Source organism: Moschus berezovskii, chromosome 4 (genome assembly GCF_049115385.1).
Source record: "Moschus berezovskii isolate FMDL1 chromosome 4, NW_MosBer_1.0, whole genome shotgun sequence".
Classification (NCBI taxonomy): Eukaryota; Metazoa; Chordata; class Mammalia; order Artiodactyla; family Moschidae; genus Moschus; species Moschus berezovskii.
This window is the reverse complement of record NC_142463.1, coordinates 30,409,612-30,424,157: the sequence shown is the minus strand read 5'-3', so window position 1 is coordinate 30,424,157 and position 14,546 is coordinate 30,409,612. Positions and strand designations below refer to the sequence as shown.

Genomic DNA, 14,546 nt, shown 5'->3' with positions numbered 1-14,546 from the left:
GTGACATTGTACAGGAGACAGGGACCAAGACCATCCCCATGGAAAAGAAATGCAAAAAAGCAAAATGGCTGTCTGAGGAGGTCTTACAAATAGCTTTGAAAAGAAGAGAACTGAAAAGCAAAGGAGAAAAGGAAAGATATAAGCATCTGAATGCAGAGTTCCAAATAACAGCAAGGAGAGATAAGAAAGCTTTCCTCAGCGATCAATGCAAAGAAATAGAGGAAAACAACAAAATAGGAAAAACAACAGATCTCTTCAATAAAATTAGAGATTCCAAGGGAACATTTCATGCAAAGATGGGCTCGATAAAGGACAGAAACAAGCCCTACTAGTCCAAATTTAATAATATCAGGGAATATGTCTTGTTCATATTTATTTATTCATTCAATCATTCAAAATGACATTTTATTTATTTATTTTTTCATTCTATTTTCTTTATTCAAAGGTCAGTAAATTAGAGATAGAACTAGAAGGTGCCAAACAAAAGTTTAAACAAGTGACTGACAGCTATCAGAAAGAAATTGAGGACAAAAAGTTATTAGAAGAAAATCTTTTGGGAGGGAGCCTGGATGGGCTTCCATCTATGGGGTCACACAGAGTCGGACACGACTGAAGTGACTTAGCAGCAGCAGCAGCAGCAGCAGGAAAACCTAAATATGTTTGAGAACTTGTTATACTAAAACCATATATTTCTATGTTAACATTTTAAGAGAAAAGTAATAGTTCTTACTTTTAACATTATAATTCTTTAGAAGATTTAGTAAATTATATCAAGGACAATTAATTAGCTTTTTAAAATAGAAACTAAAATTATTATTATGTTAAGTATTTAAGTATTGAGTAGTGTATAACTGTTTTGAAAAGATTAAATGATCTTTACAGTGTTATACTGTTATCTCACTTGATAGAAGACCCTAACTAAAATAAACCAAAACAGTAGTGCATTTTCTACTTGGCTTTCCTAATTTCCTGGTGTTTGATTTCTTCATTTTAACCTAAATTTAACATTTGAGTTTAATTTGCTTTTTGGGCATTAATTTTAAAAAAACTTTAAATTTATTTCATAGGTTGCAAAAGCAAAAGTAGTAGCTGATGAAGCAGTAAAATTACAGAAAGAAATTGATATACAATGTCAACATAAAATAGCTGAAATGGTAGCACTTATGGAAAAACATAAGGTAATTTTTTCCCTTTTGTATAATGAATCAATTGTATCAATTTTAGAAATATTTGTGCATAAAATGGTAAAATATAGTATTCTGATTTGTTAGAGAAAATTGTCTAGACAACAGTGTCTAATTATAGCTGGAATACCCTTGATCTCTCATTTTCCTGAATCTTCACTACCTGAAGCTGAGCCTAAGTGTCACTTCCTTGAAGAAGTCTTTCCCCATCATTTTATGGGTAGATATAACCACTCTTGTTCTCAGTTTTCTTAGTAGTCTCTTACAGAATTTTCCATCTTATTTTTATTTAAATACATACCTAGTATATGTGCTTAAATAAATATAATATTTGTATCCTCTACCTGTGTCCAACACATACTAGACTAAACAATAATAAATAGATGTAAAACTATGTTAGTTGTGTTTGTGAGTGTGCTCTACTTTTTACTGTTGTTTTATTTATTTATTATTTTTTTTTTAAATTTTATTTCTAAAAAAGAATTTTATTAAAAAAGCACAAATGCAAAGAAATGAACAGAGGAAAATCTATGCGTCGAACCTGGACTGGTCACTTATGATAATATACATGCTACAATTCCATTCTCTCCAATCATTCCACCTTCACCCTCTCCCACAGAGTCCCAAAGACTGTTCTAAATGCCTATGTCTCTTTTGCAGTCTCTTATACAGGGTTTAGGTTACCATTTTTCTAAATTCCATATATATGCGTTAATATACGGTATTGATGTTCTTCTTTCTGGCTTACTTCATAATATACATTTAATTTATATACCTGGAGCACTTACTATGTACCAGAAACAGATGAGGAAATTGAAGCTACAAGAGGTTAAGTAACTTGCTCAGAGTCACACAAGTAGGTACTGGATTAGAAAAGGAGGCTCATGGATGGAAGCAAGTTCCTAAACTCAAGAAGCTTGCATTCTGACAGGTAAATACATCAATAGAGACAAGCAGCATGACAGTCTCCAAGTGTAATTGTAGAGATGCAAAATGAACCCCAAAGAGAGGCACAGAGTCCTAAGTCCAGAGAAGAAACACTTCTTCTCTGGTCCAGAGAACTGGTACCTCACCTGAAACTAGAGACCCAGGGAGGGTGGCCAGAAAGGCAAACAGAACAAAGACATGCCAACGGGGACCCAAAAAATGAGAGAGTGCAGATTACAAACCTGAAAAGGTCAGCATTGTAAGTCATTGCTCAGAATATAACTGACCAATAGGAAAACTGAAATCCAGGAAGAAACGATGCCTTGCTAAAGTCCCAGAACGTGATTCTCCTGGGAATTAAGGTGAACAGATGCTTGGGGCATAATAGCCTGTGGCCTCGGTGTCAGTCTACCTCACATCATAAGTGTTCTGGCTGACTTCTCTAGATACTCCCCAGGCCGGGAGGGACAGGAGAACTAAGCTCTTCCTAAAGCTGTACTTGCTGTTAAGCATCTTCTCTGCTATCTCATTTCACCTTTCCCTCTGCCCCATTGGGAAAGCCTTATTATCCCATTTCATAAACAGGAATACTGAGGCTCAGAGAGGACAAAAATGTAGTAAACTATGCCAGGAATAAAATAAATCTGTCTGACTGCAAATTCCCAAATCTTAGGAGGGTACCATACCATTCCTGCAGGCTCAGTCAACATTTGCTCAACCCAGTCATCCTTATCAACTCTGCTTTTCAGGGATTTCAAGAGGCCCATGAGTCTCCCTGTCAGATCTGCTACTGCTTCTAGACATCAGTGTTTACTTAAAAGGTCTTTGCCCCTCTTCTGTGTGGTCTGAAGGAGCAAATCCAATGTCAATTTTGTTCATGCTCAATCTCAGTTTAGATAAACCGGTTAGCAGAATATGTATGATAAAACTCTCTGCCAAGTTATAAACTAAGTAGTCAAACAAACAAACACAAAATCAAATGGAGATCTAATTAGCTTGGTCCAATTACGCTCTTCCCTTCCAGTAAGTTTAGGATAATCTATAACAAACACCAGGGAAGAAAAATAAACTGCCGAGTTTCAAGTCTTTTCCTCTCTTCTTTTTAGCATTTCTCATCTTTCCTTCTCTCTCTCTAGTTCCCCTCTGTTTTTCATCATTTCTTCCTTTAATCCCTCTCTTTCTCCTTCTTCCCTTATTTTCTTTCTCTTTTCCCTCCTTCCTTCCTTCTCCTTGTCTCCAGTACCCAAGCAAGGGACTTAAGTCTGGGCGAGATTTAAGTAGTCTCATAAAAGCTGAATTCTGCAAGTGATCTGTCAGTTTTTTCCTGTGATACAAACAGCCTTGACCTAAAAACCAGCTCAATACCTTTTAGCCACGAAACTGGATCTGGGATGCTGGAACTAGAATGGGTCTCCTGTCCTGTCAAAGTGTTTGCGACCCAGCTAACAATAAGGACCACTCCATCTGAAATGCCATTGGGAAGGAGGCCGAGGGGCATGGAATCGCCTGGCGGGCACACTGGGCACCAGACCTAAAGCCTTCTTTACATGTCTCAGTCCCTGCCCCAGTTAAAAAATATATATCCATTCCAAGCAGAGAGAATAAGATGACAAGTCAGCCAAGCTTTAGCTTTTTAATAATGTGAAAATTGAAGCAATTGAGGAACAGTTATTAATAAACACAGTTCACACTATGAAAGCATGGAAATTTTTCCTCTGTAATGTAGCAAAACCATGCGGTTGGAAATGTTGATTCATTTGAAATGAAACTCTGGCCCTAACCTCCAGCAACTGAAAGGAAATATGCTTAGTGGGAAGAGCATAAACTTGGAGTCTAACTGTCCCCCAACTGCGACCTTGGGCAGGTCACTTACCTTCTTGCACCTATCCTCTCGTTTTTTCCTCTATAAAATAAGGGAAATAAATAAGCAAACAAATCAATAAACAGAATTTCCCGTGAAGAGTTTCTCTTTAGGATTATATGAAATGAATAGTGTTAAATCTCAGTTTAATAAAAAAGTAGCAGGACTGGGAATTATAAGAGTCTTTCCCACATTTCCTCGTTGGCTTTATGATTGGAAGAAAGTTACTTCTCCTCTCTGGGCCTCACATAACCTCCATTCAGAACTAAGTCACACACCCAGGAATGCAAAATGGTATAGCCACTCTGGAAAACCATTTGGCAGTTTTGATCCAATTAATCATATAGTTAACCTACAACTCACCAATCCCACTACTGAGTATTTTCTCTAGGGAGAAAAAAAAAAAATAAGTTCACACAAGCATCTGTACACAAATAAGTAGAGTTGATCTCTTCATAATCAACGACAAGTGGAAACAACTCACATGTCCTCTAGTGACTGCCTACATAAACAAGCTATGATATATTCATAGCTTTGAAATCTTGCTCAGCAATAAGGGTTCACCCAACAACTGCACAAATATCAAAGGCGTAATGCTGAGTGAAAAGAGTCAGTCTCAGGAGGTTGTATACTGTATGAGTCCATTTATCTATTGTTCACCATTTCCAAAATGATAAAATGACACTAGCAGAGAAAAACATCCCCACTGTTGCCAGGGATGAGGGGTGGTGGGGATAATGAAACTATGAAGGCGTTCTAGGGGGGCTTGTAGAATGATTCAATATCCTGATCATAGGGGTAGTTACATAAATCTATTGTTGTATTGTTGTGTGTGTGTGCTCCATCTCTTTTGCGACCCCATGGACTGTAGCCTGCCAGGCTCCTCTAATTCTCCAGGCAGAAATACTGGAGTGGATTGCCATTTCCTACTCCAGGGGATCTTCCCTGACCCAGTCCATGGGGTTGCAAAGATCTGGACATGACTAACTAACACTTTCACTGTTTTTTCAACCTGGAAATGTGTTAAAATTCCTAAAACTGTACACCAAAAAAGAGGTCATTTTCCTGTCTTAAAAAATAATAAATTGACTAGGAAGAATTGTAATAAATTACTCTCACATGTCGATCATTTTTTGATCCACAAAGTACTTTCATTTGATCCTCATAGCTCAGAAACCACAACCGACAAAAATAGAGCATCTTGCCTGGTAAATTTTGATGTGATCCTTGAAACCCATCCTTCCAAATTTAAATTATGAGTCCTTTTCAGCACACCTCACTAAGTGATATTTGAAGTCCTCTTCTTGTCTAAAAGGCTTTGTGTTTGTAGGAGAACCAATTATATATTGTCTTTTTTTTTTGTCTTGTTTTTTTTTCCAAAGTTCTCGTGTCATCCTGCTCATGTTCCTGGCAATGTTTATATTTTCTCAGAGGAAAACAAAATAGGCCAATGCACAATTCAGTCAAATGAAACTTTAGCAGGAAGACACTGTTTTGACTGATTATTTGGATGATAAGAAAAATCAGTTGTTGTAAATGCTAAATTATTCATTCATGTATTTCCTCCTTTCTTGATCTTCCCTCAACCACATCACAGGCTATGCCGTGACTTAGCACAAGTCATTTCTACTGCTGTGAACTCTCTCCCAAAGTCCCTTCCTGGCTAGCACCTACACATCCTTCAGACCTTGGCAGCCGCATCCCTTCCCTCATGGCTTTCCCTGTCCTCCAACAAGCTTGCTTAGGTGTTTTCTTGGGACCCCATAGCATCCTGCACACTGCTCTACATTGATGCTAATCATTTCAATACAGCAGGATAGCTGCCTCTCCCACTGGACTGTGAGCACTAAAAAGAGAGGGGCCAGCTCTGAATCATCTGGCACAGGCCTTAATTAGCACAAATAAGGGGCATTCATTCACTCACTCATTGGACAGTCGTTTCTAAATCCATTCTTTGTGCCAGGCAATATTCAACTGCAGAGAAAAATGAACAGCCCACACCCATATGGAGCTTATCATGTAAAAGTGAAAGAGACAAGAAAGAAACAAAAGGTATGCACCAATTCTTGACATTATATTTTATGTCAATGAAGGAAAATAAAAGAGTGCAAGGCGACAGAATGTAATGGGTTCTTGAGGAAGAAATATTTAAGCAGAGATGTGAATGAGGCAAACCTTTCACTCAGTCCTCACCCAGCAAGCATTTCCTGAAAGCCTAGTACTGCATTTTTTTCCTCAGTCTTACAGGGCTGGGGTCCCCCTCTGGCCCACCGTGACTCACTAAGCATAAGCCCATTGGCTAACATTGGTACTTTGGGCCCTGGTCCCCACAGTGACTGAAGCAACTGGGATTCTATCTGCCTGGCCCCAGGGCACACTTCCCACTCCACTGCCTCTGACAACCTCAGCAAACTTCTCCTGGGAAAGGGGTGCTGGGAGTAATTTTGTTTTGGAATCTGAGTCGGTGTTTAAATTTCAAACAGGTAACCTGCCAGTCTCCAGCCATTTGAGAACTTGGTTTCCTGTGACTCATAAAGTGCCCTTTATGCCTCAGAGGTGACATAAAATATCATTCCAATTTTGCCCTGAAATACTCCTGACTGGTGCATGAAATGGGCCTTTATGGTACATCAAAGGCCCATAACTGTATCTTTTCTTGGACCTTTGATATTTTAATGTTTGGCCCATGGAAGTATTATCTCTTCAATCCACATAGCACTTATTTATTTCACTGGTTATATCTTTGTTATTGCTTCAGTGGTGAAAGGACTTAACAAGGAGAAAGTCTTAGCCTCCTGGCAGCCCCAGATCTAGATATCCTCTGGTTTTCAGCTCCGAAAGCAAAGGCACTCAGTGTTTGAACTCTTTTGGCCCAGGTCTCATAAGGGAAATGTCAGACAACATCCCCCTCAATAAGTGCCTCTAATTTATGTTTCTTCAGAAGTCACACTAGTTCCTTCACTGGCCTCCCGTAGGCTCTGGACCTTGAGGAACTGGTATTCAGTTTAAAATAGGAGCCCAAACTTCCATAAACAGAAATGTGCTGCTCATATTCAACTGAGGGGTATTGAATGCCTACTGTGGGTCTCCTTTTCAATTAGAAACCTGAGAACCACCTGAAATCTCTTACCCGTGTATTCTTATATTCAAGATGTATTTATTCAGGTTCCAGTGTGCCTCAGACTCTGGGGGGGAACCCCCGGGATACTAGTCATGAGACAGTCTGCCCTCAAAAACTCTTCAGTTGAGTTCCCTTCTGGTGTATCCTCATCTTAATTTATTACCAAGTCCCATGGATCCTGCCTCCCAAATAATTTTCAGATTCATCCTCCTCTCTCTATACCCTCTTCCTCAGATCAGGATCTCATCATCTCTCAACTGAATTATTGCCACTGTCTTTTTGGGCTAAACCACAGGCCACCTGTGCATTCTGGCTCATGTTGAATTATTATTCCCACAGCCTCTCACTACAGTTGCCTCATAAAGGGGCCCAAACCAAACTGCCTCATTTCTCGCCCTGACCACTCCCCACCTCTGCCTTTTCTGTGTTCTAGCTATATTTTAACTGCAGTTTCCCCCAAAGTGTACACATTCACACCTTCATGAATTTGTTTATGGTATTCCATTTCCCTGAAATTACCCCAGTTCCTCACCTAGAGAGTTATGTTTCATCTTTCAAAACTTATTCTCCTGTATAACCTCCTCTGAAGGACCTAGAAAAAATTGATTCCTCCCTGTCTTACTTCTCTGTCCTCTATACTGCACTTTGCATTTATTGATTAGTGGGCAGAGAAGATAGATGTGTTATTGGGAAGCTCCCTCTGGGCGGTACTTGCTGGGTGACACAGAGCAGTCTTTGCTGCCCCAGTGTCTTGCATACAGCAAGCACTTCACTAGAAGTGCGACAAACTGAATTATCAAATTCAGTGCTAGGAAATTATACATAATTATTATTATTATTTTTTTTTTTACAAGAAGCAGCTTGACAAGCATGCGTTACTATCGCATCCGTTTCCTAAATGAGGAAACCAAGACTCCAAGAGACAAGGTGGCAGCCTGAGGTCACAGGGAGTGAGGAGTGGAGCCCAGGGTTTGGACAGAGGCCAGCCAATGTCCAATAACATGGCCCACCCACCTCTAAAGTCAAATGTGAATAGGCCAATGAAGAGTTCTAGAAACATCTATTGTGTCTGCTGCTGCTGCTAAGTCACTTCAGTCGTGTCCGACTCTGTGTGACCCCATAGATGGCAGCCCACCAGGCTCCGCCATCCCTGGGATTCTCCAGGCAAAATAATCCAAATGTTGTTAAGGTCAGTGACAGCAGAAGATGAAATGGATGAAAAAGAAAATGCAAAAACAGAGTCACACACAAAACATATGACTCTCCTTAAGCATGCTTGAGTGCCTGTTACAGACTGTTAAGTTCAGAGACTATTCTATTATGCAGGTATCCCGGGTTCTGGCTCCAGTCTTGCTTCTCACTTGCTCGGTGACATTAGGCATGTCACTTCCCTACTCTGAACCTTCAAGTTTTCACCTTTAGATGTGGAAGCTGGACTCCATGGTAACTGAGTTTCCTTCCTGCTGTGTGTGTCTCACTTCATGTCACTAACATCCAGAGAAATGACAGGAATTAATTGTTCCCAGATCTGCCATTCCTGAAGCTCCATCTTCTGCCATCTTTCCTTGTCAATCTTTCCCTTTGGATCTCCTAGAATCTGGGAGGCCAGGAATGAGTCTGGAAAGAAGAAACAGTGAATAAGAATGATCCCAAATTTTCACATTAAGTGGGAAGATTTCTATGTGCACAGACCAATCAAAGGCATGGCCTAACACAATAGGAAAGTCCTGCTGTTTCGAAAGACTTGCAGTTTCCATCATTTTTGTTTATATCTTTAAAATGCATGACTAAAGTATTTACTGATATTTAATGGATTGATCTCTACTCTTTTTAAGTGTACTTGATTCCTAGTCCTTCCTCTTTGAAAAAAAGCAGAAGAGAAAAATGCTTTCAGTGACAAATTTACCAACCACTTATTCAGGAAAAGGTTGCTAGTCTTATGATAATTTCTGGCTTTCATACCAGAAATTCCATACCTCACACTAGGTGCCAGAGACCAGAGGTAGGGATATTCATGAGGAATTGTAGCAGATCAGACTTTGATCCCTCCTGGCTTGATGTTCAAGAAACAGTTGGAAACACTAAGCTTAACCCCATCTTAGGAGACTGCATTATTGTCAAAGCATGTTCCTTTCAGACTCTTCTCTACTGGGCCTGTCCTTGAGGAGAATCATAGTTTCCATCCTATTGACATTGGACTTGTCCATGTGACTTGCTTTGGCCAACAAAATGTAAAAGAAATGATAAGCATTATTTCCAAGCAAATTTTTTAATAGACTAACAATGGTTCTCCCTTGTTCTTTTCCCTCTTTCATGAGACTGGCATACGCCAGAGAAGGGCTGCTCCTTCCACTTTGATCCAGGAAAAAAAGACCTGCAGCAGACTCACAGCTAGTCCAAGAAAGCAAGAAACAAATCTTTATTGTCATGAACTGTTAACATTGGAGGGTTCTTTGTTACAGCAGCCAAACTTAAGCTAAGCTAAGTGATATCCCCACCCTCTCATTTTATAGAAGAATAAATACAGACCTAGGAAAAGAAATTGGAAAAGGTATAGGAGAAAAATTATCTCAAGGCTTGTGAATCTTAATAAAGTATATTTTTCTCTCATATCCATGCAGAAGTTCTCATGTCAACAGTCTTTGTGTTTCTTGAAATTAATATATTAGAATTGAATATTTTGGTAGCATGGCCCAGTTTCCCTTGTTTTGAATAAGTAAAACATTATTTTCCTCTGCAGAGATATCATCTGTAACTTGTTTTCTCCCTCAGTTTAAAGGTTCCTGTCTAGCATCAAAGACCATTAACATTAGATTTCTTTCCCACCAATTTCTTTCCCAGCTTCAGATGACTGACTTTATACACAAAATTATTACTTAAGGCCAGGTGTGGGAATTTTTAAGACCAATAGCCATTTAACAATATTTGTGTAGAGAAAGAAAGAACACAGGACCAAGAGTATAAAAGTCCAAGTTTTATTCTCAATGGGGCTGCCAAATGGCTGTGTGACCTTGGAAAATTCACTACACCTCTCTGAGCCTCCGTTCTTTATCTATCATAGAGGAGTAATATATGCCATGGCTATTTCTAAGGTTTATTAGAAGATAAAAGAGTCTATTTGGAAATGTCCTTTGAGAAACGGAACATTGAAAGAAGAGATGTGTGGGAGGTGGGAGATTCCAAGTATTGCCAAATAACCTTGGACAAGCAGACTCTTGGCACAGATTAAAATCCTAGCTGCCTGTGAAAGCATCTGTACCATGCCAGGCCAGGAGGCAGAAGTTTGGAGGGAGGAAAAGATTTTTAAAAGTGTTTCCAGCATTTGCATTTCCTATAGAGTGGGATTTCTCCCGAAGTTTCAGTGGGTAGGGGGCAGGCAGAATTCTAGGGGTCTTCTCTGAAGTGGTGGTCATAATGACAGTGATCTATTGTCTTTAGAACGTGAGTGCACACTAACTCGCTTCAGACATATCCGACTCTGTGCAATGCTATGGACTGTAGCCTGTCAGGCTCCTCTGTCCATAAGATTCTCCAGGCAACAATACTGGAATGGGTTTCCATGCCCTCCTCCAGGGGATCTTCCTGACCCAAGCATATGACAATGATCTCTTGTCTTTCAGTTCAGTTCAGACGTTCAGTTGTGTCCAACTCTTTGAGACCCCATGGACTGCAGCACGCCAGGCTTCCCTATCCATCACAAACTCCTGGAGCTTGCTCAAAGTCATGTCCATTGAGTCAGTAATGCCATCCAACCATCTCATCCTCAGTCCTCCCCTTCTCCTGCCTTCAATCTTTCCCAGCATCAGGGTCTTTCCTAGTGAGTCAGTTCTTCACATCAGGTGGCCAAAGTATTGGAGTTTCAGCTTCAATATAAGTCCTTCCAATAAATATTCAGGACTGATTTCCTTTAGGATTGATTGGTTTGAAATCCTTGAAGTCCAAGGGACTCTCAAGAGTCTTCTCCAACACCACATTTCAAAAGCACCTATTCTTTGGTGTTCAGCTTTCTTTATGGCCCAACTCTCACATCCTTACATGACTACTGGAAAAACCATGGCTTTGACTAGAAGGACCTTTGTTGGTGAAGTAATGTCTCTGCTTTTTAACATGCTGTCTAGATTGGTCATAGCTTTTCTTCCGAGGAGCAAGTATCTTTTAATTTCATGGCTGCAGTCACCACCTGCAGTGATTTTGGAGCCCAAGAAAATAAAGTCTGTCACTGCTTCCATTGTTTCCCCATCTATTTGCCATGAAGTGATGGGGCCGGACCTCTCGTCTTTAGAACAATATATCACAAATTGCAAAACACCATCACAATAATCCAATCACAGTCTGTTGTTCTGAATCTTCTTTCTATGAGAAACTGAGTGTCAGAGACATTAAAATGTGCAAAATGAAGACCCAAGGATAACTTTTGAAGAAAGAAGGGACACAAGTGAAGGCAAACTTTAGAAGATGAGGCAGGAGACTGGAGGGGTAAAGTGGAAGCAGAGAGGCCAGGAGAAAGAAAATTATCCCAGCTGTCCAGAGGAAGATAGATGATTAGGGCCTGGAGCACACAGATGGCCTGGGAGTGAACTGGAAATATTTTCAAGACAGGTCATTTGCCCAAGGTCATGTGGCAAATTAGAGAAAAAAAACAGACTTGGAACTCATGTCTTGGACTCCCAACCCAGTGCTCTTCCTCTTATTTCTTATTCTTGCCACATAAAAACAAAAGTGATACACAAAAATTTACATTGAGCAAAGTCTTGAATCATAAAGTCAAAAATTCTAAAGAAGCACATGGATAAATAGACATGGAAAACAACTACTATGTCAAATGGCTTCTACAGCATCTAACAAACCTGCTAGAGCCGGATGTGTGCTCTGCTGTCTTTCTTTATTCCCTCTCCTACTCTGCCCTCTTCAAAAGAAGCACTAAGAATGTATCAAGAGAGTTACAGGAATTAAACTAATGGAGACTAGATATATGCATGTATGTATATATATATATAAATAATTTGTGCAAAAATGAAGCAAAACATTTTTACTTATCTAAGATCATTATTGGCAAATCTTTTTTAGGAAAGGAAAGATAGTAGAAATACCAGGCTCTGTTGCAATTCTGCCATTATAGGCAAAAGCAGCCATAGGCAATATTTCAATGGAGTGTCTAAGTTTCAGTAAAGCTGTCTTTACAAAAACAAGGAGAGGGCTGGATATGACTCAAGTAACATAGTTTACAGTCCCCTGCTTTAGAAAAAAGTTGTCAGCCATTTCCTTCGCGTGTCATCAGTGAGAGGACCTCTGGTGGGTTGTGGAGTTCGGCTATCATGGCAGAAATAACTCAGGAACGTGTAGAGGATCGACTTCCCGAATTAGAGCAGCTGGAGCGCACTGGACTCTTCAGTGAAGCAGAGATTAGGGCAATCATTAGGAAGTCTTTAGAACTAGAATACAGAATACAGCGAAGAAGTCTTCTAAAGGATGACTTTATCAGATATGTTCAGTATGAAATTAATCTTTTGGAGCTGATCCAGAAAAGAAGAACTCGCGTTGGATATACATTTAAGCAGGATGAGATTGAAGATCCTGTTATACGTCAGATACGGAGTGTCTTCCAAAGTGCAGCAATTAAGTGGAAAGATGATGTTCCACTTTGGCTGTCTTTTATAGCCTTTTGTAGGAAGTGGGCTGCCAACGTTCAACTTAGCAAGATATTTTCTTCCTTGTTGGCCATTCATTCGAACAAGCCAGGTTTGTGGATTCTGGCGGCCAAATGGGAACTGGAAGACTGCTTTTCTTCAGAAAGTGCGAGACAGCTGTTTCTTCGGGCTCTGCACTTTCACCCACACTGCCCAAAACTTCATGAGGAATACTTTAGGATGGAGCTGATGCATGCTGAAAAGTTGAGGAAGGAAAAGCAAGAGTTTGAAAAACCCAACATGGATGTGGGGAATCTCGAGCATGCTGAAGAAATCCTTTCGGGAGGGTTGCAATGGATCATCTATAAGAATTCTATAAGTGTAATTAAAAGTGCAAAACTTCATGTGTCACTGCTTTCAGTTGCACAGCTGTTCGACTTTGCCAAAGATCTGCAAAGAGAAATTTACAATGACCTTAAGGCTCTGCATACAGACGACCCCGTCACTTGGGACTATGTGACCCGGCAAGAATTAGTGATTGAATCACAGCCAGGAGAAGAGCTGCCTACAACCAAACAAGCCAAAGAGAAGGAGGTGGGCTGCCGGGAGGAGAGGTGCTGTGCTGTGTATGAGGAGGCGGTAAAAACTGTGCCCACAGAGGCTATGTGGAAGTGTTACATGAAATTCTGCATGGAGAGGTTTACTAAGAAGACAAGCAGTCACCTCCTCAGAAAGAAGAGGCTGCAAAGAACCATGGTTGCATTCTGGAAGGCACATGAGCTCAAACTTTTACCAGAACTCTAGTACAGGCAGTTGAGCAAGTTGTTGCTGCATCACCGGTTGTTGAAGGAATCCCTGCAGGTGGCAGACGCTGGGGTGAAATTGTTCAGAAAATCAGTGGAGATGTGACAGGTGAAGCAGGAGGCCCTGATTTCGTCAGAGAGCCAGGAGATGACCAAGGTTTTTAACCAAGCCTTTGAGTACCTGAAACCCCAGATTTGCCTTCCATTGTGGCTTACTTGGGCCCGGTGGAGTGAAGATGCTGGAAAGCAAGAAGACACTGAAATGATCTATAAGAGAGCTATCTATGGTCTCCCAGGAGCTGGCTCAGTCCCTGCGAAGGAAATGTACCTGGATTGGGCTTATTGAAGTGGTAGTTACAAAAAGGCTACAGATGTGTCTAAAAGTTTACAGGAAAACCGTCCATTTTCAGTTTATTTTTTCAGGAAGATGATCCAGTTTGAGAAGGAGCAAGAATCCTGTAAGATGGAGAACTTAAGAGAGGGCTTTGAGAGAATTTGGAACTGTTGATTCTGATCTCTGGATGGATTACATCAAAGAGGAATTGAACCACCCGCTTGGTAGACCTGAGAACTGCGCACAGCTCTATTGGCGAGCCATGAAAACATGCTTTGCATCAAGTTGGCCATTTGTGAAAAGAGGAAGAGCACAGTCACCTTTGTGAAATAGTGCTATAAGCCCTCCGGGCAGATTTGTTTTATGCAGTCATCTGCAGTTTGCTGAGACGGTGTCTCATTTTGAGGCCTGCTTTAATTTTGTTGATGTGTTAATCTTGAATTCCAGAAAAAAGAGCTGCTGTTTAATGTCCAGAAGCCAGTTGTTGAGGCCAGACCTATGTAGGCCTTAAATGTTTTACTTGTTTTTACTACATCTGGTCACGCTTGAGTACTCTTAATCTAGACCTCAGGTTCAGTTAAAATGGAGATGAAAATATAGTTCTATTTTCTCCTTATAAAAGTATATGTGGTATGCATTTATTGTAAAAGTACGGAGGGAACAGAGTAATGTTGTAATCTTGTCATCTG

General features: G+C 40.3%; 1 pseudogene; it reads left to right on the top strand.

Annotated features, from left to right (window-relative positions):
- The first annotated feature begins 12,369 nt into the window (after positions 1-12,369).
- LOC129540342 (U3 small nucleolar RNA-associated protein 6 homolog pseudogene) lies at positions 12,370-13,553 on the top strand (annotated as a pseudogene).
- Positions 13,554-14,546: the final 993 nt, after the last annotated feature.